The sequence below is a fragment of the Ursus americanus genome, chromosome 7, assembly GCF_024610735.1.
Source record: "Ursus americanus isolate L20-20 chromosome 7, mUrsAme1.1.p, whole genome shotgun sequence".
NCBI classification, from domain to species: domain Eukaryota; kingdom Metazoa; phylum Chordata; class Mammalia; order Carnivora; family Ursidae; genus Ursus; species Ursus americanus.
Genome location: NC_142133.1, coordinates 55,348,827 through 55,374,243, shown reverse-complemented (window position 1 = coordinate 55,374,243; position 25,417 = coordinate 55,348,827). Strand labels below are relative to the sequence as shown.

The 25,417-nt window shown below is 40.3% G+C and overlaps 2 long non-coding RNA genes and 1 other non-coding gene across 3 annotated transcripts in view; 2 read left to right on the top strand and 1 right to left on the bottom strand.

Moving 5' to 3' along the window:
• Window positions 1–25,417, top strand: part of LOC148109700 (uncharacterized) — a 34,882-nt gene that overhangs the window by 1,254 nt on the left and 8,211 nt on the right. The window contains exon 2 of the long non-coding RNA XR_015725277.1: window positions 22,198–22,309. This is a non-coding gene — a long non-coding RNA (uncharacterized LOC148109700). The remainder of the gene's footprint in view (window positions 1–22,197; window positions 22,310–25,417) is intronic.
• The window catches only part of LOC123799808 (uncharacterized), a 48,831-nt gene continuing 31,001 nt past the window's right edge, over window positions 7,588–25,417 (bottom strand). The window contains exons 3-4 of the long non-coding RNA XR_015725278.1: window positions 12,920–13,030; window positions 7,588–8,266 (exon numbers count right to left, since the gene is read on the bottom strand). This is a non-coding gene — a long non-coding RNA (uncharacterized LOC123799808). The remainder of the gene's footprint in view (window positions 8,267–12,919; window positions 13,031–25,417) is intronic.
• Window positions 10,293–10,367, top strand: LOC123799972 (small nucleolar RNA SNORD59). Its single transcript, XR_006781776.1, has one exon. It is a non-coding gene; the product is annotated as a small nucleolar RNA SNORD59 (small nucleolar RNA).

Genomic DNA, 25,417 nt, shown 5'->3' with positions numbered 1-25,417 from the left:
GGGGGGGGGGGGGGAGGGGAGTACCTCGTATTGGCTTCTGATTCCCTGAACGGCAAAGTTTGACGTTGCTGTTTCACGTCCCGACCCTAAGCAGGTAGTATAGTTTTAATTTGCAAGACAGTGTCCCCAATTTATTTTTAGAAGCACCTACACATAGGACACAGCCGCGTACCAGAGACTTTCTGGGATTGCGGCGAAGGGGTGGCCCTGAGCAAAGCCCCTGAAAAAAGTGAGCCGTGCTAGCTTTGATACAGGACACTCGGGGCGCTCGGAGCTGGCCGGCCGGGGTGCAAAAGAGGGCTGGCTTGGAGGGCAGCCAGGAGGCGTGTGTAGTGGCTAGGGCGTGGGAAGCTCTGGGGGAAAAACACGCTGAGCAGCCGCCCACCAGCCCGAGTGGAGGGCGTGGGAAGCCGGCAGAGCCTAGAACTGAAGCCGTGATTGACCTCCAGAGACGCTGGATTATCAAAGACCCGGGCGGGGACAGTGCGAGCTGTAGATCAACCTTGCAAAGGAGAGGTGGTGGAGGGTGGAGCGTGAACAAGATCCGTCCTGCACCTGAAATGTAAACACATGATGATGCGGAAGCTCTTTAGTTTACCTACCCAAGGCCCCACCCTTCGTGAGTCCCAGATTGTGAGCATTACATCCAATCTATTTGGACACCAGCCCAACTGTTAATACCTGTCCAAGAAAGTATGTGGAGGGTTAATTTTCTGTTCCCAATAAACTGCCCACTAGGCATTTCCAAAAGCTTTAATCAAGTAGGTGATGGCCACTTGGATGATACCACCTTGAGTTTTGTTTCAGAAATGCCTTCCTAATAGGCACCACACCTTCTGATCACTAGTGTTCCCTAATGCCTGGTGGCTCCTGAGAAACTAGGTCTTATCAAACTTAAGGATAAAATAAGTATAATCAAAGAATAGTCAAGCTGCATATAGTTACCCGCCTCATACATTTTTAGCTTTTCAATCCTTTCACCTACAGTAAGATTGCATATTTATTAAGTTCTCAGAGAAGTTGTTTACCTGAATATCTATTGACGAGATGTTAGAAAATGACCATCTCTTCCCCTATACAAGTAGCCTTCCAATTGTCTAATTTGTAATTAAAGCATCAATAATATGTGCATATCACTTAAATTACTGCCATGTGAGTGCTTATCATTGGACTTTTTCTAGCTAGATCTCACCTTAAGGCTCTGGTATCTTGAGAATTAAACTCCTGAATATAAATGTTAATTCCATTCTGGCTTTTGCCTATTTACGGCACTTGCTGGGGACCCAGACTGCAGGCCTTTCTTCAACTTGTCCTCGTTTGGAGACTTGTTTGGCCTCTTTAAGCCAAACATGAGAATAATTAGTCCAGGATTCAGATAAGCAGACCCAAGCAACTATCCCAAAAAGGAATCAGTTCTGCTCTCTTTCTCTGTCTTTTTAATGCAGGAAAGCCAAATTCTCAGCATGAGAACCTGGTAATGGTTTCACTGTTTTCTTTGCTAGGATTATCATCTGTGCAGATAACTTTGCACTTGCATCACTAATAGACTTCTTTCAAAGGGAAAAGATATTTCAGTAGGGCTCAAACGGTCTTCAAGGTTTTGTTTGTTCCATTTTGGCAGGACCAAGCTATTCCTTTTGAAAAAAGATTGATTTTCATGTAAGGGCCTGATTTGCCATATGGGTTACAGCATAAATAAAAGGGCTTTTGCAATTAACTGCTCACAAAGAATAAAATATTTTGTTCTTTGTAATATATACATGCAGATGCCAAATCTGATGTCTTTGTTTTTCTCCTTCCAATGCTCCTCAACCTTGCTAGAAGTAACACTAATGACCACGCTTTCTTTGAATCTGAGAAATTGCTTCCCTCTTCTATGATTAGAAGCATCCTTAGAAGTCATCTAATCTTATCAATTCAAGAACTGCTTTTACAGCATCGCTCCTGAATTTACTGGTACTTGAATACCTTCAGGAAAAGGAAACTCACTGCTTCCAAAAGCAACCCACCGCATTATGAGATAGTGCTAGTGAGCAATCATAGTAACAATAATAAAAACAATAGTAATATCTAACATTACCAAGTGCCTACAAGGTGCCAGGAACTGAGTCAAGTACTTTCCATATGTTATCTCATTTAATTCTCACAACAACTTGATGACATAGGTATTATTATCATAATTTTTTGAGGTACAGGCAGATTAAGCTGGTTCAGAGTAACAGAAAGCTGAAATCTGAACAGAGGTAAGACACAAAGGCCGCTTTTTTTAAAAGATTTATTTATTTATTTATTTATTTACTTACTTACTTATTAGAGAGACAGCAAGCAAGCACAGGGCAGGGAGGGTCAGAGAGAGAAGCAGACTCCCCACTGAGCAGGGAACCCAATGCGATGTGGGGTTGGATCCCAGGACTCTGGACCACCCAAGCGCCCCAAAAGGCCAGACTCTTAGCCACTAATCTATACTCTGCTTTATAGTATATTTTTAAGAATTTCTCTTAGGCAGGGGCACCTGGGTGGCTCAGTCGGTTAAGCATCTGCCTTCAGCTCAGGTCATGATCCCAGGGTCCTGGGATTGAGCCCCACATCGGGCTCCCTGCTCCGCAGAGAGTCTGCTTCTCCCTTTCCCTCTGCTGCTGCCCCTTGCTTGTGTGCTCTCTCTCCCTCTCTATCTCAAATAAATAAATAAAATTTAAAAAATATATAAAATAAAAATAAAATTTCTCTTACGCTAAGCCAAAATCTGCCTCCTTGTCATGCATTTAGAGTCAATGACTATTAGATTCAAATGGTACAGAATACAGAGAAGAAAACCACAGTGCTTGCCATCAGGGAGTTTGCAGTCTCACAAAACTGTGAGAAGCACAGAAGCGTGGCAGGACTGCAGACAGGAAGATACAGGAAGGATGCTAAATCTAAATCTTCAAGAATGTGTTGCAGTTAGCCAGAGGAATAAAGGGGAGGTGGTACACTCCAGGCTGGTCAGGTAGAAAAGAAAGAATACAAAGATCATTAGAAGGTGGAATTGAAGGTTTGGTGGGGTGAGAAAGCAGGCAAACAATCGGCGACATGTAGGCTTAGACAACGGGAAGGTCCCAAGAGGGTGATAGCATTTGCCATAATAGACAGTATTAGGGTTATTGGGGGGAGGGTTTTAGCATTGGGTCAAAGTAAATGATTCTGTTTCATATCTGTTAAGGTTGAAACTTTCAACTAGAAATGTAAAATTAGTGACAAAAATAGAGTTGACATTTAGAAAAGATGTCAGGGCTAATTTTTAAATTTTGGGAGTCATAGTTAGGAATATTTATTAAGTACCTATTATGCGCCAAACACTATATTATGTTCTAACAATACAATAGGGCATGGTCCCTGAATTCAAGTGAGGCTACAGACAAATTCTCAGATAATTCCTTTGCAAAGAGATGAGTCCTGAGGTGCAGGGAAGCAGAGCCAGAGGGAGATATTAGGTGCTGCTTAGACTAATAATTTGACTCTTTTTCAAGCCAATATATATTTTAAAATTTCTTTTTAATATATTTTTTAAATCATGTATGCAACATTTATTTACAGGTAAGGTGGAGCTCTGCATGGGGAGTAGGTGGCGATGGGCGTCCTCAGGTGTCAGCTTTCAGCTTCCACCCTCATATTCTGAGCAATTCAGTTCTGCTCCCAGATTTGCATGTGTCCCAGCACAGTATTTCTCAATGGAGGTTTTATTAGCATTTTGGATAGGACAATTCTTCCTTGTGTGGGGCTGTCCTCTGTTTCAATGCTGCTCCCAGCCACACTGATATCAATCACAAAAATAGCCACACATATTTCTGAACGTTTAGGGTTGGGCTGGGGTGAGCGATGGGAGTGACTGGATTGAGAATGTTTGCCTATCATGTCCTTGAGAGAACCGTCACCCACACCAAACTGTTTATCCTAGTATTCCTTTCTATCTCATACAGAATATTCCCTGAGACAAGTTCTGATATGCAAAATATTGTCCGTCTTGTTTCCAATGCTTGGCACCCGATCGGGGTTTCACTGCCCCCGGTAGATGCACAACCAAGAGTCCACCGCTCTTTATCACATAGGTCCTGGGGTCACATAGGAGAGGACCAGATCTAGTCTTTGCAAGTTATGGAAGTCTTCACAGAGGAAGGAACCTCTAGGCTGAGACTTAAAAGACAAGTAGAGAATTAGCCAAGCAAGAAGGTATACTCCCTACAAAGGGTACAGTGGTTACGTTCAAAGAAACGAAAGTAGTTCTGTTTAAGGAGAGTGACAGATGAGGTTAGTGTGGTAAGCAGGGACCAGTCCATTAAGGAGCACGTAAATCATGTTAAGTAATTTGCATTTCTTCTTGAGAACAAAAGGGTGCATTGGTGGATTTTCAGCACAGGAGTGCCATGATCTCATTTGCTCCTTAGAAATACTCTGCTGGCTGTGGATGAAGAATGACTTGGAGTCAGGTGGCAGGACTGGAGATGAGTTGGGAGAATAGTTCAGAGGTCATTGTAGCAGTCCAGGTAGGAGAAAATAATGGTCTGAGTTAACATATGAACTCAGCATCAACAGTCAGTCATGTATTTAAATTGTGGGTTGAGATGCATTTTCATAGGGAAAATAAATGGAAAAGGCAGAAAATGGGTTCCTAGAAACCACCAACATTTAGATGGTGAGCAAAGGCAGAGAATCTAGCAAAGGAGACTAGGAAGGTGAGATCCAATATGCTATATGGAAATGGAATGGTATGGGAGCCATAGGAGTGCACCACTTAGGACTCCCTTCATGGAAGCATGTGCTGTAAGGAGTGTGAACCACTGACAGCCACTAGCCTCCATGCCTTTGGGATTCATCACAGCATTCACGGAGAGGTCTCAGTCTCCCCGAGGCTCCCAACCGATGACTGAACACAGCCAGCCATTCTTGCCCAATGCAGTTTCCTCTAATCGGCAATCTTTGCTGTGGAGCACCCCGCTGGCATCATCACTGAGCTAATCTCAGAGCCTCCCTGCAGACCGAGGCTCTTCCTACCCAGTCCATCTTCCTTCTTTCTCTCCTTTCACAGGTACTAAGTCAAGCACTGCAGTCTGAGAGTCTTCCTTCCTACTCTTGTTCCCTTTCCTCTTTATCCTTCACAGGTGCATTTTGCACTTCGAATTCAATTTTACCATCTGCTGAACTCGTACAATTGATGTCAATGCAGCAAAGGAGGGAATTTGAAGAGAGTGATCAAGCTGTGTTAAATGCCAGAGAGAGACTATGGAGGAGGGAGATAGAAAAGTTTCATCAGATCTGTCATTTGGAGGTCAGGGCTAATCTAAGCATTGAAGTTCATAGTCCCTCTTCTGCTTTTGTCTCCTCTTCTTACCTTCTCCCAGATCCTCTTCAACTTCTGTTATACATCGTAATCTTCATACGGCTCATCAAGACTCCCTCATTATGAACTCATTTAATTTGTTAATATCTTTTTAAACTCTGGCACTAGGAAGTGAGTTCAGTATTCCAAATACAGTCTGGTCAATGTTGACTATGGGGAGATTATAACTACCTGTTATTTGAACACTCTATTAGAGCCTAAACTTTGATTCAGATTTTTTAGAGCCACAAAAAACTCAGGGCCACCGTACTGCTGAACGTCAGGGGATGCCATTCAGATTATATAATTCTCAAGCCCAACCTGGCCCCTGGGTCCTGATTTTAAAAATCTCCAAAACCCACCTTTGCTCCCCTCTGAATCAGATCATCAGAGGTGCTCTTGAACACTCATTGTCATAAAACGCCAGGGAAAGAAACCTGGTCTCATGCATCCTATTGTAAAGTTCCTGCCTTGCCAACAGTTTGTCGGACCAGATATCATCTTCTCATCACCGAGCCATATATATCAACACCATGAACAAAACAGGGCACAGAGTACCTCTACCCAATATTGCTTCCAGGTGAGATCTTGCAAAGACAAACAAGTTAGACAAAAGCCTCGAACCTTGTTTAGATAGACAAGAACTTCCAATCTTCTTAAGGAACCAGGATTTCAAGGGGGTGCTCTTCGGCTACCACTGTAGGTAACTGATCTTTTTTATTAGACTTAGCTCATTCTTGAGGGGTGCAGGCTATGTGAAAAATAGACGATAAAGTATTGAAGGATTACAAAGAAGTACAGGTAGAATACAGGCTGGGTAAGAGACTAAGAGATGCTGAGATAATCTTATTGATGAAACTCCTGATTATATTCGTCTTTTATCCCATGATAGATTAGAGCATAATGTTTCCCTGGTTCCCTTTTACATAATATCTAGCCTATGGTTCCCCCTTAGATCCCCCCAGGTAAATGGTGTTCCCTGTACCTTCGTTCCCAAATACAGAGTGTGACCACTGTTGGACCAGATCAAGTTGGTCCAGAACAACCAAAATGTGGTTACATACACTCTGTTTCCAGAGTAGATTACTGCCCAGAGTGTTATCCTGCTGGCCTTTTTTTTTTTTTTTAAAGAAGCTTTATTCTAGTTACTCTTACTCCCTTAGGAAGACTCCGACCCCTATTCCCAACAAAACCTATAATAAAGCAATCTGCTTATAGCTCTAGAAAGTTCATCATGTTGGAAAAAAAATCATCTAATTTGGTTTAAATCTGGACTGAAGGTTTGTTTTCTTGATCAAAACAGACAAAAAAATAGAAATAAAAGCTCTGTTAAATAATTCAAATAACATGCCAGGAGGTTTCCATTATTCCTTACTCCGTGCTTATAGTTCATAGTGATGTATAGATAACCCAAATCTCAAACTGACCCAGATCACTGCCCCAGGGGATGGATCCATTTGCTGGGTCTGAGCTCATAGCAGAGCCCATTTGGATCAAGGTATGCCTCTTCTTGGTATTAAAGTCAAAACTTCTGGGGCGCCTGGGTGGCTCAGTCGTTAAGCATCTGCCTTAGGCTCAGGGCGTGATCCCGGCGTTATGGGATGGAGGCCCGCATACGGCTCCTCCACTGTGAGCCTGCTTCTTCCTCTCCCACTCCCCCTGCTTGTGTTCCCTCTCTCTCTGGCTGTCTCTCTGTCAAATAAATAAATAAAATCTTAAAAAAAAATAATAAAGTCAAAACTTCTGCCTGAAATCTGATCATCTGGGTTGCTTAAAGATACTTTAAAAAAATATGTATGTTTAAATCAGGACTCATCTGGTAGTATGAACTTTCTCAGCTAAGCATCTGATACCATCAGAATAGTTTAAACATGTGTTGATGGAATAACAAAAGGAAGGAAACTCATGAACATTTCCCTGCTGCTTTGTATTTTGTTTACAAATGTCTAAGCCACAATACGAAATTTGTGAATAGCCTTTTTCAAGCGTAAATGTGGTGCCTCATACAGCCAGTCTTTCTCTGTGTCAACCTCAGAACTGTTAACTGGGCACCAATATCTGAAAATGTTTATGTGACCTTTTTTTTAAGTTTAAATTCAATTGATTAACATATAGTATATTATTAGTTTCAGAGGTAGAGTTCAGTGATTCATCAGTCTCACCTAACACCCAGTGCTCATTACATCACGTGCCCTCCTTAATGTCCATCACCCAGTTACCCCATCCCCCACCCTCCACATGAACTTTTAATGCTGAAAAGTATAACACTCTTAAGTTGCTGATGCCAATATTTAGGGTTTACCTCTCACCTAAGGAGAGCACTCTCCAGTCATTCCAAAGAAATCCAAAACACCATGTCTGCAAATCTGAATGCGGTCTGTTTTCTGCTACGTGGTGCAAGTCTCTTGATTAGCGTCTCTGGCCCCATTCTCTTCCTCTTCTGATAATACTACACCTGGGCAATAAACATGTCTCTTAAAATGCCAACAATGGAAATATGGAAGTCCTGAGGGGAAGCTAAATTTGGAATGAATGTGAGTTCACTTTGAAGCGTGTTGAGTTTGAGGAGATGAAAGGGCATTAAGGAGGGGACATCACAAGGACAGTCACAGATTTAGGAAGTGCAAAAGGGAATTACATTGTAATGTGTAAATGTGAGTCACAGAAATAAAGATGGTAGGATCACGGGATCTCCAAGTGAAAAGCCTGAGAGTCTAGAGCAGTGGTGAACAACCTCTTTTTCTTTCTTCTTCTTCTTCTTTTTTTTAGAGGACCATTTAGGGGTGTCTGGGTGGCTCAGTGGGTTAAGCATCGGGCTCTTGATTTCAGCTCAGGTCATCATCTCAGGGTCGTGAGATCAAGCCCTGTGATGGGCCTGCTTGAGATTCTCTCTCTCTCTCCATCTGCATACTCCTTCAAAAAAAAAAAAAAGAACAACTTAAAAGTAGCAAAAAATGTTTATGAACCTTGTTTTTAAAACATTCAAAGTGAAAATAGTGTGACTGACTTCCATAACAAGAACTTATGTTCTAGAATGATTATTAAGATATGAATATCTATTCTTCTCTCAAGCAGTGTTTTCTAGCCTGCCTACACTGATATTTTTGTGATGTGGAATTTAAGGTAAGGGAAGTGTAGACTTGAGTGGAGAAGTGAGAAGAGAAGGGGGATAAGTTAGCCAGAAAGGAGCTAAGTCAACGTTTAAAGTGTTGGAAGAAAGGGAGAAGGGAGATGACCAAAAGCCCAATAAACTGGGTTCTAGAGAAAGAGTTTGGAGGTTATATGTGAGACCAGAGGAAATAGAATGGAACTCCAGGGCGGCTCGGTAACCATAAACGGGTTCCTCTAATGTTCTTTGAGAGCAATAAAGGTAAATAAAGGTTGGAATACCTTTTTAAAATTACTGTGATCCTGAGCAGAGTCTGGGGCACGTGGAACCCCAGGACTTACAGGGGTCGCAAGAAGAATGCCAATGAGAAATTTGGCAATGATTCTGAACTGCTAAAATGTTATCTGCTCATACTGAGAAGTCATGACACAGAAACAGCTTTCAAATCTTTCGTAACTTAATTTACATTGCTTTTTAGAGCTTCTATATGTTTTCACATTTATATCTTCTTTTACCTTTGGAATGATTCCTTAAATTATTATCATCCATAATTTGCAGATGGGGAAATTGAAGCTTAGAGAAGTGAAAGCCAGAAACAGATCAGGATTCACGATTAGTTCCAGTCAATTGAACATCTACTGAGCCTTGCTTATGAAGATTCAGGTTGTGCTAATATATCGGGGACGTAAAAATGATGAAAATGTGCATGCAATCCTCTGCCATCATACCATTCTTTCTTTACTCTTTCCCAGTTCTCTCTGAGAGGACTGATAGCTCCTCTAAGCCTGGGCCAGGCTGGTTCATAAAGAGACCCAACTTGGAGCATCCCCGACACAGACAGCAAGTTTACAGGAAGAATCAACACCAGGGTCCTCTGGCAGTTCCAAGCCTGTGATGCAGTCATCAGAATTGCAAGATAAGGAAGAGATGGGAACTCCCATACACCACTGAGTGGAGACTAAATTGGCACAATTACATCGGAAGGCAATTTGGCAATATCTATTAAAACGAAAGGTGCCCTTATCTTACAATCTAACATTTCTACTTTGCTATATATATCCAAGAAACTCTCCCTTAAATGCATAAGGAGACATGTAAATGAATATTCATTGAAGCATCGTGTATAACAGGAAAATAATTGGAAACAACCTAAATGTTCATCAACCTGAGAGCGGTTCAGTAAATTGTTGTATGATCACGGAGTGGAATACTAGACGGCAGTTAAAATGCATGAACTAGAACTAGAGCTATAATACGCATCAATCTCAAAAAATAGAATATCTAGTGAACACAAGAAAGTGGCAGGAGATACACAAAGCATGCTACCATTTACATTAACTTTAGACCCAGGAAACAGTAGTACATATTTCTATGTGTGATAGTGATTTTAAAATATTCATAGTAATAATAACTCTGAATTCAGTATAGTTGTTACCTCTGCTGAAGAAGGATAATGACAGAGTATGAAGAAGGCTTTAGCCAAATCTATATTCTGCCCCCCTCCAAAAAGTGGATCTGAAACAAATATGGCAAAAAGTAAATATTTGACAAAATTTGGTGGGAAAGGAGAGTTCGTATTATTATTTTCTATACCCTGTATGCTTGAAATATTTCATTTAGAAGTATATAGGGGTCTTCAACCCTGGGATTCTGGGATTTTTTTTTCTTTGTGCAGAAATTTCTTTTTTTTTTCCTTTTTTCATGTTGAAATTCCATCTATTCTTTGATATTTAACTCAAGTTTCACTACCTAATTGAGAATTTCTGTGACAATCTCATCAGTCCATACTATGTTCTTATAAAGTTCTGTAGGTCTATAAAATTCTCTTCTATTCTATGATGATTTTATCAAAATGATTTTCATTCTTCTGAGTATGCTAAAGCCACGTATTAGGTACTGAGAAAGAGTAGAAAAGAATAAAGTTCTCTTGTATGCTATGTTTGTATGACCAGAATTCTTTCATGTTGTTGTTTAAATATATTTTGCCTTGCATTAATATTTGGCTTTATTGTACACAAACCTTGTTCCTCCAATTATACTGTAAGAGCCTTAAGAGCTGGGACAATGTCTTGAACTTTTAAAATTCTTCCCCCGTGCCCAGTGGAGCCTAGCCAAATACTTAGTAACAAAAAGTGATATATAAACCAATAATTATTACCCTTCCTACAAAACCTTCATATAGAAAGTTGAAAATACTAGTTGGAGCTACATTTGCTTTTATTTTCCCAGAGAGAGAATAGTAATGAGCTGTGAAATGACCAAAACTCAGGCAGCAGAAGGGAAAAAAAAGAAAAGAAATAATGGGTTTGTATATTACACATTCTGGATAATCAGCTCTTGAATGATTAAGTGTGGAAAATCTCTTATGAGTAAAAGCAGATTTTAAAATTTTGCTTTATGACTATGGACTTGTTTTATAGATCATTTCCAGTTTTCAGATGATCCCAGGCCAAACTTACAAATTATTTTGGAAAAACATTTCCTCTTATGATAGGCTACATAGCCACACACAATATGCCTTGTTATCATTTTGCTTTCATTCCAATATTTATTGGGCTACACATGGGAATGGTGGTCCAGGGAAACTAAAACACAAAATGTGTTCCACCTGTGGAATCAGGAAAGGATTTTGGAGAAAAACAAATTACTTTGAGTCTAATTTACCCCTAGGACCTCTTGTAAGAAGTGTTTGGTACTTGAGGCAACCAGGTTGCTTGAAATCTTTGAGTAAAAGGTTGGTCTCTATTACTCCGGGATTAAAACTAAAGAGCATAGGGAAGGGTAAGAGGTCTGGATTACATTGCCTCTCCTCAGAACTGAAAGTTGGGTATCGAAGAATGAGATAAATTTAAGAATCAGTGCAGTTACTTTTAGTAAAAGCAGTAGCAGCGAGGTCAAAACTGCTACCATGTTTTGTCTGGAGAGTTTCCTAATGAACCTTCGTACTCTTTCATTAAACCAGGCCACTATCTCGTGGTTCTTTGGCCTCAGTACTGTAACACTCAAAATATAGTTCTCTAAGTTAAAACTTACCCACATCTGTACATATGACTGCATTTTAACACCACAGTGTACCTCAGGGAATTTTATCTCTTATTACCCTTCTCTATCTCCATGTCATTTTTATCCTAGTGAAGACAACTAAAGGCACAAAAATATCTTGCAATTTGGTAAGAGATCATACATTCCCTCACTTTCACTCATTTATAAATGTTAATGTTGTAGCAAAACCCTGAAGCAAATTGACCAGAGTATTCCTAAAGTAATGAGGAGCCTTATCATTGGTCTCTGCAATTTTTCCTTTCCCTAAATAAAGTGAAGTAAAAAAAGTGCTATTATACAGATAATATATATAATGAATAGATTGGGTTTTCAAAGCTCCCTAAAGGATAAGTGTTTGTAACTTGGAATTAATTTCCCATGGAAGTACTATGATTATGGTTAGATTTAAAACCTAATATAGTAGTAGGTGTGAGAGGATAGTTGATTAAGAAATTGTATCTTGTTTTCTGGTCTATAAACCTATCATAGAAAAATGAGAAGTATTTTTCCCTCCTCCACTCTAGAGGGAGGGTTAAGATGGTGATTTTCTAAAGCTTCAGGGAAGCAGAAAACAGAACTATCTGGCAGGGGAAACAGTCCAAAAAAAAAGGGAAATGGCTTGGCTTCAGGAGAATTTGGATCTGTTGGACACCGAAGGAGAGAGAACCAGACAAGAGTCAGTGTCCATAAATGATAAGGATCTATGTCTACTCCCAGATAACAGATCAGAATGGTATACATGTCTGATGGGGGTGCCAGCAAGCATATCTTGTCTCAGATGTAGTTAAAGTATTAATTTATGCTAAGCTGAAACAAGTCAAGGGTACATATTATAAACTCTAGGGTTACTATTAAGAGAATAGTAAAATTATGTATAAACAATATAATGCATAAATAGAAGAGAGATAGTGTAATAATTTTTTTAAATAGTTAATGAAACCAAAGGAAGGCAGGAAAGAAGATAAAAAGGAGCAAGTAACCAGTCGGATAAATAGAAAACGGAACAGTAAGATGTTAGCTATGAATCCAAATATATCATTAATTACCATAAATATAAATGGTATAATACTCATTAAAAAACAAAGATTTCCATACTGCTTTTAAATATACGGGGCGCCTGGGTGGCTCAGTCAGTTAAACATGTGACTCTTGATTTTGGCTCAGGTCATGATCTCAGGGTTGTGAGATGAGGCTCTGTGCTCAGCGGGGAGTCTGCTTGAGATTCTCTCCCTCTCCTTCTGCCTGCCCCACCCCTGCTCATGCATGCACATGCATGTGTGTGTACACTATCTCTCTCTCTAAAATAAATAAATCTTAAAAATATATATATTTAATAATGTAATATTATAATAAATATGTATGTGCTTTTTCAAAAGATGTAAAAGTTGCAGTCTAAAGTAATACCACAGACGTACCTGAGAGTGTGCCATGCCCCTTCAGACTAGCTGCTTCCATTAGATTTCCATGGTCAGAGTCCCAGTTTGAAGCTGTAGTGCCTCTGGATGGGGGTGGTGCTGGGCTCTGGCCTTTTCACAGAGAGAGGTCAAAGACAGGGTCAGTATTGTGGACATGTGTATATCTTTCCAAGTTCGCTTACAGTCCTGTTGGGACTCCCCGACTTATTTTGGTTGGTTCCTACTGCTACTTCTTTTACAAAATAGACTTTGTAGAACTGATTAGGTCACTTTGTTTACTTAATGTGAGTTTGTGCCTTTTTTTCTCAATCTTCCAAAACAGGTATATAGGGGGGAAAAGCAGTCTAATAAAATCCTAGACAGAGGATAAATAAATAAATAAATAAAATAATACCACAGAAAAGTTAAAGGTAAAAGAAAGAAAGACATTTTATGCAAAAACTAACCCCAAGTAAGCTGGTATAGCTATACTATAACATATAAAGTAGACTTTAAGTAAAGAAACATTATTAAAAATAAAGTGTGGTGTTTCACGATAATTAAAATATTAACCTATCAGGAAGATATAACAATTCTAATTTTGTATACAACTAACAATCAACTACAAAATATATAAAGCAAAGGAATTACAGAATCTGCGAGGAATAATAGATAAATCTATAATCACAGTAGGAGGCTTTAATACCTCTGTCAGTGTCTGAAAGAATAAGGAAACAAAAATTAGTAAAGGTACACAACATTTAAACATCATGACTAACAAAATTGACACAACTGATGCATATGGCATGTTTCATGTGACAACCACAGAATTCACTTCTGTTTCCTGTGAGCAGTGAACATTTATTTTAAGTGACAATAACTTGGGCCATAAAGCAAGCCTCACCATATTTCAAAACATCGAAATTACACAGAGTATGTTCTTTGAGCAGAGGGGAATTAAGCTAATAGTCAACAATTTTTTGAAAAGTACAGAATTCCTGAACACATAGAATTTAGGCAATATACTTCTAAATAACCAATCAATCAAAGAAAAAATAACAATGGAAGTGAAAAAACATCTTGAACTAAATAAAAATAAAAATATGACATATCAAAATTTTAAGATGCAGCTAAAACTGTGTTTGGTGGGAAAATTATAATCTTAGGTGCTGAAATGTATAACTTTAAGTAAGAATTACTTAAGTATCCATCTCAAGAACTTAGAGAAAAAAACAATTAAACCTGAAGAAATTATAAAAAAGGTAATGATAAAGTAAAGAGAAAAAAATTAATAAAAAAATGTACGGTGGAGAAAAGTCACTGAAAAAATAAACTGGTAAATCCATAGCAAGACAGATCACACATATAAAACAGAAACAAAAGCAAAAAGGGTACATATTACTTCTATCAGGCTTGGAAAGGGGGACATCACTGTGGATCCTACAAACATTAAAAAGTTGGAGTGAAAATATTTTAGACAACTTAATGTCAATAAATTTGAAAATTTAGATGAAATGGGAAATTCCTGGAACAACCCAACTTATAATAAATGACACCAAAGAAATAGAAAATAGTCCTATATCAACCAAAGAAACAAAATAGTGATTAAAAATCTTCATACAATAGATCTCCGGATTCTGATGATTTCACCAGGGTATTCTTCCAAATATTTAAGGAAGAAGTAACACCAATTGTATATAAACTCTTTCAGAGAACAGAAAAGGAAATGTCAGCTTATTTTATGAGGTCAATAAAATGTTGATCCCCAAACCTGAGGTCATTACAAGGAAAGAGAATTACAGACCAGTCTCTCTCTTATCAAAGATGAGAAAACTTCTGGGGCACTTGGGTGGCTCAGTTGGTTAAGCATCCGACTCTTGATTTTGGCTCAGGTTATGATCTTGGGGTCATGAGATCAAGCCCCGTGTTAGGTTCCATGCTCAGTAGGGAGCCTGCTTGAGATTCTCTCTCCCTCTTCCTCTGCCCCCCTTCCATCTCTCTCTAAAATAAACAAGTAAATCTTTTTTTTTTTTAAGATTTTATGTATTTGACAGAGAGAGAGAGAGAGAGCACAAGTAGGGGGAGCAACAGGCAGGGGAGAGGGAGAAGCAGGCTTCCTGCCGAGCGGGGAGCCCGATGCGGGGCTTAATCCCAGGACTCTGGGATCATGACCTGAGCCGAAGGCAGACGCTTAATGACTGAGCCACCCAGGTGCCCCTAAACAAGTAAATCTTTAAAAAAAAAAAAATGGAAAAACTTCTAAATTAAATATCAGCAAAACAAATCCAGTAATATATTAAACATAAAATGTGTGTTTATTTTGAGCAATCAAGGTTGGTTTAACACTAAAATCTCATTATATACCCAATTAATAGTATAAAAGAAAATGTATATATTTATCCTTATAGATATAGAAAAGGAATTTGATAAAATTCAACATTCATTCATGATTTAAAACTCTTAGCAAACTAGGAATTTCCTCTCTTTTTGGTAGTCTTTTATTCTGAAATAATTTTAGACTTCTAGAAAAATTGCAAAAAAGATAAGGAACTCCTCTATCACCTTCACCAAGATTTGCAATTATTTACATTTTATCACATTTGTTTTATTAATGCTTCTCTGTCTATATTACTTTTCTGAACCGTTAGAGAGTAAGACATGATATCTCTTTATCACTAAAATACTTCAGTGTGTATTTTTTAAGGACAACCCACTTACACAGCAAAGTAAAATTACCAAAACTGGAATATATTATCTAATTTAATCTACAGACCTTACTAAATCTCACCAATTGTCCTAATACTGTTTTTTGTAATTTAAAAAAAGTGGTTTTTTTTTCTGGTCCAGGATCCAATCCAGGAACACACAGTACATTAGTTATCATGTCACTTTAGTGTTTTAAAATCCAAAATAGTTCATTATCTTTACTTTTTATTATATGACCCTGACATTTTGAAGAGTACAAGCTTGTTATTAAGTAGAATGTACCTCTACTGGGTTCAATTAATGTTTCCTCATGAATAGATTCAGAGAATGCATTTTCGGCAGGAATACCAAAGCAGGGGCATTATACCTGTGACAGTGTATTACACCAGGATGCCCATGGTGTCGGTTTGTCCCTCTACTGGTAATGTTGACTTAAATCACCCAGTTAAGGTGATGTCTATCAGGTTCCTCTATTGTAAAATCACATTTTCCTCTTTATAATTAAAAGTATTTTATGTGGAGATATTTTGAGACTATGTAAATATCTTGTTTTTCATTAAATTGCACCCACTAATTTGTAACATCTTTTGATGATTCTTTCCCAAATTAATAATTACTCTAATTACAAAATAATGACCTTCCAGGGATCCTGGGTGGCTGTTGGTTAAGTGTCTGCCTTCGGCTCGGGTCATGATCCCAGGGTCCTGGGATCGAGTCCCACATTGGACTCCTGGCCCAGCAGGGAGACCTCTTTTCCCTCTGACCCTCTCCCCTCTCATGCTCTTACTCACTCTCAAATAAATAAAAATAAACTCGTTCAAAAAAATGATGATTTTCCAATCTAATCATTCCTTATATATTGATTGTTTAGAATTCCAAAAATTGGTTAGAATTCAAGTCCAAGAGACTTGAACAGGTACTTCAAAAAAGAGAATATCCAAGTGGCCAATAAACACAGCAGAAGTACAAGTCAAAACTGGAAGATGTGATACAACTAGAACTCTCTTCTGTGCTGCTGGTAAGAATGTAAATTGGTATACCACTTAGGAAAACTGGCAGTTTCTAAGAAAGCTGAATATGTGCATAACCTATAAGCCAGCAATTTCATTCCTATTTGCAGTGGCCAAAATTTGGAAACAACCAAAGTGCCCACCCATAGTAGATTAGACACCTAAATTATGTGTATCCGTGCAATCCAATGCCACCCAGAATGAGAATGGGTGCACTGTTGCTACACATGGAGGAAGCTTATAAGCATGTCGAGTGAAAGAAACAGTACAAAAAACGGTGCATTTGTTTAAGGTTCAAAACCAGAAGAGATTAGGTTATTGCGATAGAAGCCAGGACTGCAGTTATCTGACAGGAGGTTGTAGTTGAGTGGGAGCGTAAGGGGGCTTCTGGAGTGCTTATAGTCCTCGTTGATCTTCATACCGGTCACATGGGTGTGTTTACTCTGTGAAAATCCATTGAGATCCTACCCTTATGATTTGTACCATTTTATTTATTCATGGTATTTTCAATAAAAGGTTTATTTAAAAAGTTATACTCACATGAATACTTGTATACACAGCCACAACACAGAGCACGATTTACAACCAAGTAAATTCTATTTGTTTGAATTTGCCCAATCTAAGACTATGTTATAAATGGAAATCCAAACATACAAAACAGAAAAATACTTGTAGCACAAAAGCACCTTTCACTTTACAAAGCAAAACATCAAATGCATGAAAAGAACAAGGATAACACCCATAGCAGATCCATTTTTCAATTTTGTAAATTTGTCCTAAGGAAAGAAATAACTCAACACACAAAGCTTGCTGTGAAAATGTTCATTTTAAACCTTATGTCTGCCAGCAAAACACTAAAATCAACTCAAATATCCAACCACTGGATCAAGAGTTAATAAATTATGATATGCTGGTACAAGAAAATAACGTACATTAAACATGATATATAGAAGACTTTATAGAAACACTAAAACCTTTTGCAGGTACAATGTTAGGTAGAAAAATTCAAAGGTAAGATGATACGTATGCCATGATGCTAACTACACAGACGTGAACCAATAGGTAAGATGAAAAAATTAAAACCCTTGTGTCAGAATCATAGATTTATGGATTTTTTTTGAGGGGGTAAAGTTCCCTCCATCCCCTATGAATATTCTTTCTCTCTCTCTTTTTGAAGATCTAATTGGCTTTATTCAACAATTCATGAATGGGACAGCACCCCATCTAGCAAGTAGAAGGGCACTCTTCTCCATGCATATTCTTTATTATTATTTGGTCAGTTAGAGTTCTTTTGTTGTAGGCAATAGAAGCTAAAATTTAAAAAAAAAAAAGAGAGAGATTTATGGAGCCATGGAGGAGTAACTTCCAGAATCAAAGGAATAACTAAATGCCCAAGAGGAAAGAGGAAGAGCCAGGAAGTTTGCAGAGATCTTAGAAACTAAATTCTCCAACCAGTTCTCTGGTATTCTGCCTCCTGATGATTTGTTTTAAATGCCTTCTGTCCCTGTGTGCCTCTACTCAAGATTCAAATTATTGGGAGAGAAAATCTGATTGTCCTAGCCTGAGTCAAGTATCCACCCGGTCCTTGGATTGGCGACCACCTCAGAATAACAAAGAGTTGGGGAAAGGCACTTTCCAAAGAGCGGGTGAGAGGTGGGTAGTGTTGTTACTGGGTGAACAGGGAGCCAAAAGATGCTGGGGTGGAGAAAGCAACCGGTCCATGAAATCTTAATCATTTCAAATCTAAATTTGCACAATTTAGAAAAGTATAAAGTAAAAGAGTAATGAAAAAGCAAGCATCTTTATCCCACTATCCATAACCTTGTGTTTATTATCCATGGCCGCATAACAGATTACCCTCAAAACTAGAGTGCCTAGAGACAGAAAGTAGATTAGTGGTTGTCTAGGGCTGGGAGGACTGGGGATGATAGCTAAAGAGGACAAGATTTCTTTTTTTTTTTTAAGGATTTTTTTTATCATGTTCTAAAATTAGATTGTGGTAATGGTTGCACAACTCTGAATATACTAAAACCACTGAACTTTTAATGGAAGGATGTTAAGGTATGTGAATTCTATCTTAATAAAGCTGTATTTAAAAAACAGTAGGGTAGGGGCGCCTGGGTGGCGCAGTCGTTAAGCGTCTGCCTTCAGCTCAGGGCGTGATCCCGGTGTTCTGGGATGGAGCCCCGCATCGGGCTCCTCCACTGGGAGCCTGCTTCTTCCTCTCCGAATCCCCCTGCTTGTGTTCCCTCTCTCGCTGGCTGTCTCTCTCTGTCAAATAAATAAATAATAATAAAAAAAAAATAATAAAAATAAAGAAATAAAAAACAGTAGGGTAACCAACTATCCCAGTTTGCCTAGACTTCTCTGGTTTTAGCACTGACAATCCCATATCCCAAGGAAACCCTTCAGTCCTGGTAAAACCTGGACAGCTGATCATCCTATACAAAATGGAGCAGCTTAAGACAATAAACATTTGTCATCCCACAGTTTCTCTGGATCAAGAATCCAGGAGGAGCTTAACTGGGAGACTCAGGGTCTCTTAGAAGGTTGCAGTCAAGATGTCAGTAGGGCTGTGGTCATGTGAAGGCTCAACTTGGGCCAGAGAATTTGCTTCCGAGCTTACTTGTGTGGTTTCGCCAAGAGGCGTCAACGTCTTGCCATGTGGGTCTCTCCACAGAGTGCCCTCGTGACATAACAAATGGCTTTCCCCAAAAGCACATGATCTGAGAGAAGGAGCCGGAGACTATCATGGATGCTGTAGAGTCTTTTATAACCTAATCTTGAAGGTTGTGTGTCATCACTTCTGTCATATTTGATTAGTCACACAGATCGACTCTGGAACAGTGTGAGAGGGAACTACACAGGGGTGTGACTACCGGGAAGCAACAATCACTGGGCTGTCCTGGAGGCTGGCTCCCACAAGCTGTAATGCCAACTCCAACCCCACCAGCATTTTACTAACATTTTGCTGATTTTTTAAATTCAAACAGACCCGTTACGGAACATATGGACAATATAAGAGTACAATAGAGAAACATGTTATGATGAATACTTTGTGTATAAATTTTACTTCTATCTCTGATTAGATAGGATAGATCTCTAGATGTGCAATTATTAGAGCACATGGCTTAAGCATCTTAAGACCTGTTCCATATTGCCAAAATGCTTTTCGGACACTTGCGTTGTATCAGAGTGCCCATTTTGCCACACCCTTGCTAGCCTTACATATTACTGTTCGTCACTCTGCCAATTTCTATGTGAAAAAATGTATCTCCTTGTTTCAGAGTGCCTTTTTAATAGTAAGGTTAAACATCTGTCCATGTTCAGTGGCCATTGCTAATAAGTAAGCATATAACAGGTCATAAATCCTTTCCAGATACGTTCATGCATTCATTTAATATTTGTTGAGTGTCTACTGTAAGAGCACAGAAGGGTCCTGGCTCCCAGGATGCTCACATTCATGTGAGAGGGACTGGAGAAGGAAGCAGTTCGATACTTCCTAATCTGAGGACATATTTAAAAAGCGCAGAGTCGAGAAACCACTGGAGCGCTGATGAAACCTGCAAGTACTTTCTCTTGTTGGAGCACCAAGTGCAGAAGTGGAGGATAGGAGAGTGAAAAGAGAATCAGACCAGACTAGGGAGCTCAAATCAAATCTTGTTGGCTTTCTCAGCCCTGTTAAGGTTAGACCTTATTGCTGAGGGTAAGGGGAAAGCGGGAAAGAGTTTTTTTATTTTTGTTTTTTTGTTTTTTAAGTAATCTCTATGCCCAACATGACCCCTAGATCAAGTGTCACATACTCTACTGACTGAGGCAGCCAGACACCCCAGGAAAGAGTTGTAAACACGGGAGTGAGATAATCATGAGATTAACATGAGATTCATGTTTTTGGAATCTCCCTTTGGGTAAAGTGTGGAGAAAGAACCAGAGAGGGGTAATAATGGACATAGGATGGATGGATGGCCAGATAGGAAGCAACAATAGTCCAAGAAAGAGATAAAGATGGTCTGATCCTGGGGAGCAGTGGGAAGGATACTGAGAAATACCTGCAGTTTAAATAACATCGCTTGTCCCAGTCCAGGTTTCTGAGAAAATTAAGTAATAAACGATTGGCAGATAGACTCCAAAACATGCCATTTTTGGAGGAAAAAACCATGGTGGAGGTTTTCGCTGAGTGTGAAAGCCAAATGAGCTGCGAAGTCAACCCCTGGATCAGGACAGGCCTCTCTGAGGTCAATGTGGTGTGCCACCTGGATGCCTCTTCAGAAATAAAGGACGCATTCCCCTGGCTGCTGGGAATGCTGCGAGAACCCTCAGCGAGCAGCCCTCTTTGGGGATGGCCTTGGCTATAGAGAACCACTAGCCCAAAGTCATGTTCCCTTCTTGTGTCCCTGTAGGGGTGCCTGTCAGGCTTGGTTGGAAAAGCCGGCGACTTTTAATCTTGAGGTCATGAGTTTGAGCCCCACGTTAGGTGTAGAGATTATGAAAATAATAATAATAATAATAATAATAATAAACTTAAGGAACAAACTTGCCTGTAGCTAGCAGCCAAGAGAATAAAGGGTGGTTCAGAACATGCCCAGTTTGTCCTTTCCGAATATACAAATCACGGGTCCCTCCACCTTCCCTGAGATGCCGCGGTTAAATGTATAGAGAGATGCCAGCCATTACACCACCTATGTTTTGTTGACAAAGTAGGAAACGTTAGGACAATATTGAGACATGAAAGAGATAGAAGCTTTAGGAATTAACGTAGTAGATACAGGTAAGGAAAAATAGGGCCAGTTAAGAATTACTCCTAGGTTTCTTATTTGGGTAACTGACGAGACGGTACTGCCATTTACTGAGATAAAAGAAAAAAACGAGTTTGAAGGGAAATAGGAATTCAGTCTGAGGTGTCTTTCGATGTCCAAGTAGAGTCATTCATTAGGCAATGAAAGGTGTAAATATGGAGTGCAGGAGCGTGACCTAGAACAGCGAGAGAAATGTGAGGACTCGGCAGCGCGCGCCTGATGACGAGGAGCCCACAGAGAAATAATTCAGGGAACAGAAATACATTTATTAAAAAAAAAAAACAACAACCCCGACCACCTCTAATTAGTACTTTCAGAGATTCGAGAAGATGTTACCTACCTAAAACAAGAGCAAGAATGCTATAATGTAAATGTCCAGAAATATGAGGAAATCTTGGCAATGAAAAGCATGATTGGCAGACTTAAAAATTCACTGGAAAGATTAGATAGTCGATAAAATATCTCAGGAAGTAGGAGTAGAAGGTGAGAGACACAAGGGTGATTCCAAAAGATCCAATAGTCAGTATTTTTATGTGGCCCTCATCCTGGTTCGCTTTTATTTGTTATCTGTCCTTGGATGTTTCTGGACCAGCTTTTAGCAGGAAGTTCGTACGAGGAAAGGCCAGGGTTTTGTGTTGCACCGAAGGCAAGGATCCAGCAGAGGGGAAGAAATGGAGGGGGGGAGGTAACCGATGGGGTGCTCTCCCTGAGAAGACTAAAGGGGGTAGCTGCAAAAATGCGGTGCAGGGGCTCACTTTAATTGAGAGGACACCCTTTCTTTGTGCAGGATGGAGAAAATGTCTGCAGGGAAGATTGCTGTGATAGACTGAGTGGATGATAAACAACAGAAATGTACTTCCTACAGTTCTGGAAGCTGGAAAATCCAAGATCAAAGCATGGTACATTCAGTGTCTCCTGACAGCCTGCTTCCTGGCTGTTTTCTCGCTGTGTCCTGATTGGGGGTGGGGGGTAGCTCTCCAGGGCCTCTGTTATAAGGGTGCTGATCCCAGCCACCACGGGTCTACCCTCATGACCTAACCACCTCCCAAAGACCCCACCTCTAAATACCATCATCTTGGGGATTAGGCTTCAGCATATGAATTTTGGGGGGGGGGGGCACAAATAATCATTCTATGTAGGTGAGGTGATTAGAAATGAAAGGAGTCCTTTTCTGATGGTTTGTATTTTCTCTCTCAAGTACCAGCACTGTCATCAGTTGAGGCTAACTGTGCAAGGGTGGGGGCTGGGGTGGGACGTGGGTAGGGAACTCCAAGGAGCATGGAGATATTTTTTTTGAAAGAGACTACAGGAAGGATGAAAAACCCCAAAGCTGCATGAGGAGACAAGAAATGACTGCCAGGCTACTCTGAGGGCCCAGGTGAGTTGTAGGCCAACAGCGGTGGCTAATTGAAAGTAGACTTTGACAATAAGAGCAAAAGTGAGGAATCTCTATTCAAAGGAGAGACAGACTATTCTTATAACGAAGAGGCTCCTAGGTTCTTCTGAGAGGAGAGTTGTCAGAATGAAAAATAGAAAAACATCCTCCTCTGAGTCATAGGCCTTGTTTTCATCAGCTCCCCGGTCCTGCTTATTTTCCTTTGATGTTTGCAAAGGGCCATGTGATTACAAAGGGGAAAGGTGAAGGGTATAATAAACCAAGGGTGCTGGAGGCGGAAGGGACGGGAGAGCCGAAAGGAGGGAAGGAACAGCACGCCCCAGGGGAGAGGAAACAGCCGGGGAAAGGGTTTCCTCCAGCCCTCTCCGTAGAGCACCCCCTGCACAGCAATGCCCTGAAGGCATCAGACACTTGGTTGCCTTCACTGCTCTACCCTCTGCATCTAGAACAGAGCCTGGCACGGCAGAGGCGCAAAGCAGACATTTGGTGACTGAATGAAGTCCACCGAGCAGTTACTGGCTTTTTCAGGGGCTGAGCACACAGAAGTTTCCTTCCCCCCCCCCCCCCCTTCCCTCTTTACAAAAAGTTTTCAGACAGCCTTTGGGCCTGCTGGGGCCTTTTCAAAAGACAAATAGTCCTACCGCTGCTCCAAAGGACCCACCGCCCACCTTCCATTCAGAACTGCCTCTCTGTTCTTGTTGGAACGGGAGGCACAGCTTGCTTTGCAAGAAACTTGCATAGGAAATGGTGCAATCTGGGCTGTTTTTCAGCCTTTTCAACCTCATTTCCTAAATTAAAGAAAGAAATGTAAGGAATCTTAGGAATATGAAACTTCTCCGGAATAATCTTTATTGAGCTGTGCTTGGAGCCAGCTGAAATCCTGAAGGGCTGTCAAGGCAGCCAAGAAGAAAAGAAAATGAGAAAGAACTTCAACGGTCTTAGCCAAACTCTGAAAAAGATATCTAGAGCAGCTGCTATTTTTTCCTTCCCAGAATGGTTTGCCTTTCCCCCAGTTTGATGATTGTTTTGGGATTATTTTGGGGTATAAGAGGAGAAAGGAGGAGGGAATCCAGTGTTGAGGAAGTAGCGTGATGAGGTTAGTCGTACCCTGTAAGCTTTATAATTTACACAGCTGTTTTATACATGCCGACTTCCTCTCCTTTTCAGATGCCACTGACTGGTAAGTAAGGAATTTATTCTTGGCCTTCTCTTTAGGAAGTTGTTCACAGCACTCGGGCTCCCCCGCCCCATTCAGCATATCTTTGTGGTCTATGGATCATCTCTCCAGAGCTTCACGCATGGGGGTGAAGGGCCATTTTGTCTGCCCTACAATTATCCACAAAGAATGCAAGAAAAACTGCATAGTCTGCCAGATGGGCAGGGAACACTTGACTGCACTAAAAAATTTCCAGCCATGGTATCCCCAGCTTGCCCTTTTGCTGTGAGCAGTGCCCCAAGTCCACAAGCATTTCCGCTGCCTCTCCACTTCCCCACTGCCAGACGGGTTTGGCTGGTTACCAGAGGCTCTGAGAAGGTGGGAGGAGTGGTGATTTGCTTGACCCCCATTCTCACTCCATTCTGTGATATCTGTTCCAAAAATGAGCTGGATACGAGAAAGGAAGTGACATGGATTTGCCCGTGGTCCGTCCTTGTGAATGTTGACACGAGAGTGAAGCACGGAGTGGCTGTACCGGGCCTGGGCCTGGCCCCGGGGCACCCTGGGCTGACTCACTGCTTCACCAGGAATGCAGCTAGTCTGGAATGCAGTGCAGGGCCCCCCATGCCTGACACGGAGGAGGACTTTAGAAAGGGGAAGGTCTTTTCCTAAACAGAGGGAAGACCTACATTCACAAAGCTATAAGGACTCTTTAAAAAAAAAAAATCACACACTACAGATGAATAAAACATTTTTCTTCCCACCCTTCCTCCCACCTCCATTTCAGGTTCCTGCACTGGGCAAACACTGAGCTCAATTTGGAATGTATCTTTTCAGATATTTATATATCTGCATTGTTTACCTGTATATTATATATTTTTATACATATGTGTATGTGTGTATACACAAACACACAGATTTAGAGAGAGAGGGAGAGGAAATTTTGCATATCATATAGTGTGGACTGTTCTTCAATTTTTTTTTTTTTTTTATTTAGCCATGTCTCTTGGAGATTTTACTGTGTCTGTGTGTTCTAATTCTTTTTAACCAGCGCATATGCTTACGTAACTCAGACACTTCGCTGTTTATTTAACTGTCCCTCTTTCGATGATCTAAGTTTTTAATACATCAGTGAACAACCTTGTCCCTGCTTTCTGTTTGCCCATTTCCAAGTATTATTTCTGCGGGGTAGATACCAAAGTGTGAGATTGCTGGGTCAAAAGACAGACGCGTCTGACGTTGGAAGGACCACTGCCCAATGTGTTTCCCAAAAGAGCTTGACCAGTTTATATTGCCAGCAATAGTATAAGAGAGCACGTCTTTCCCAGAATGCTTGCCAACACTGGATATCGATCTTTCTTGTTTATTGCCAGTCAAATGTGTGAAAAATGGTATCCCCTTGTTTTTATTTGCATTCCCTACCCCCGCCCCCGGAAACTGATGAAACTGAGCATC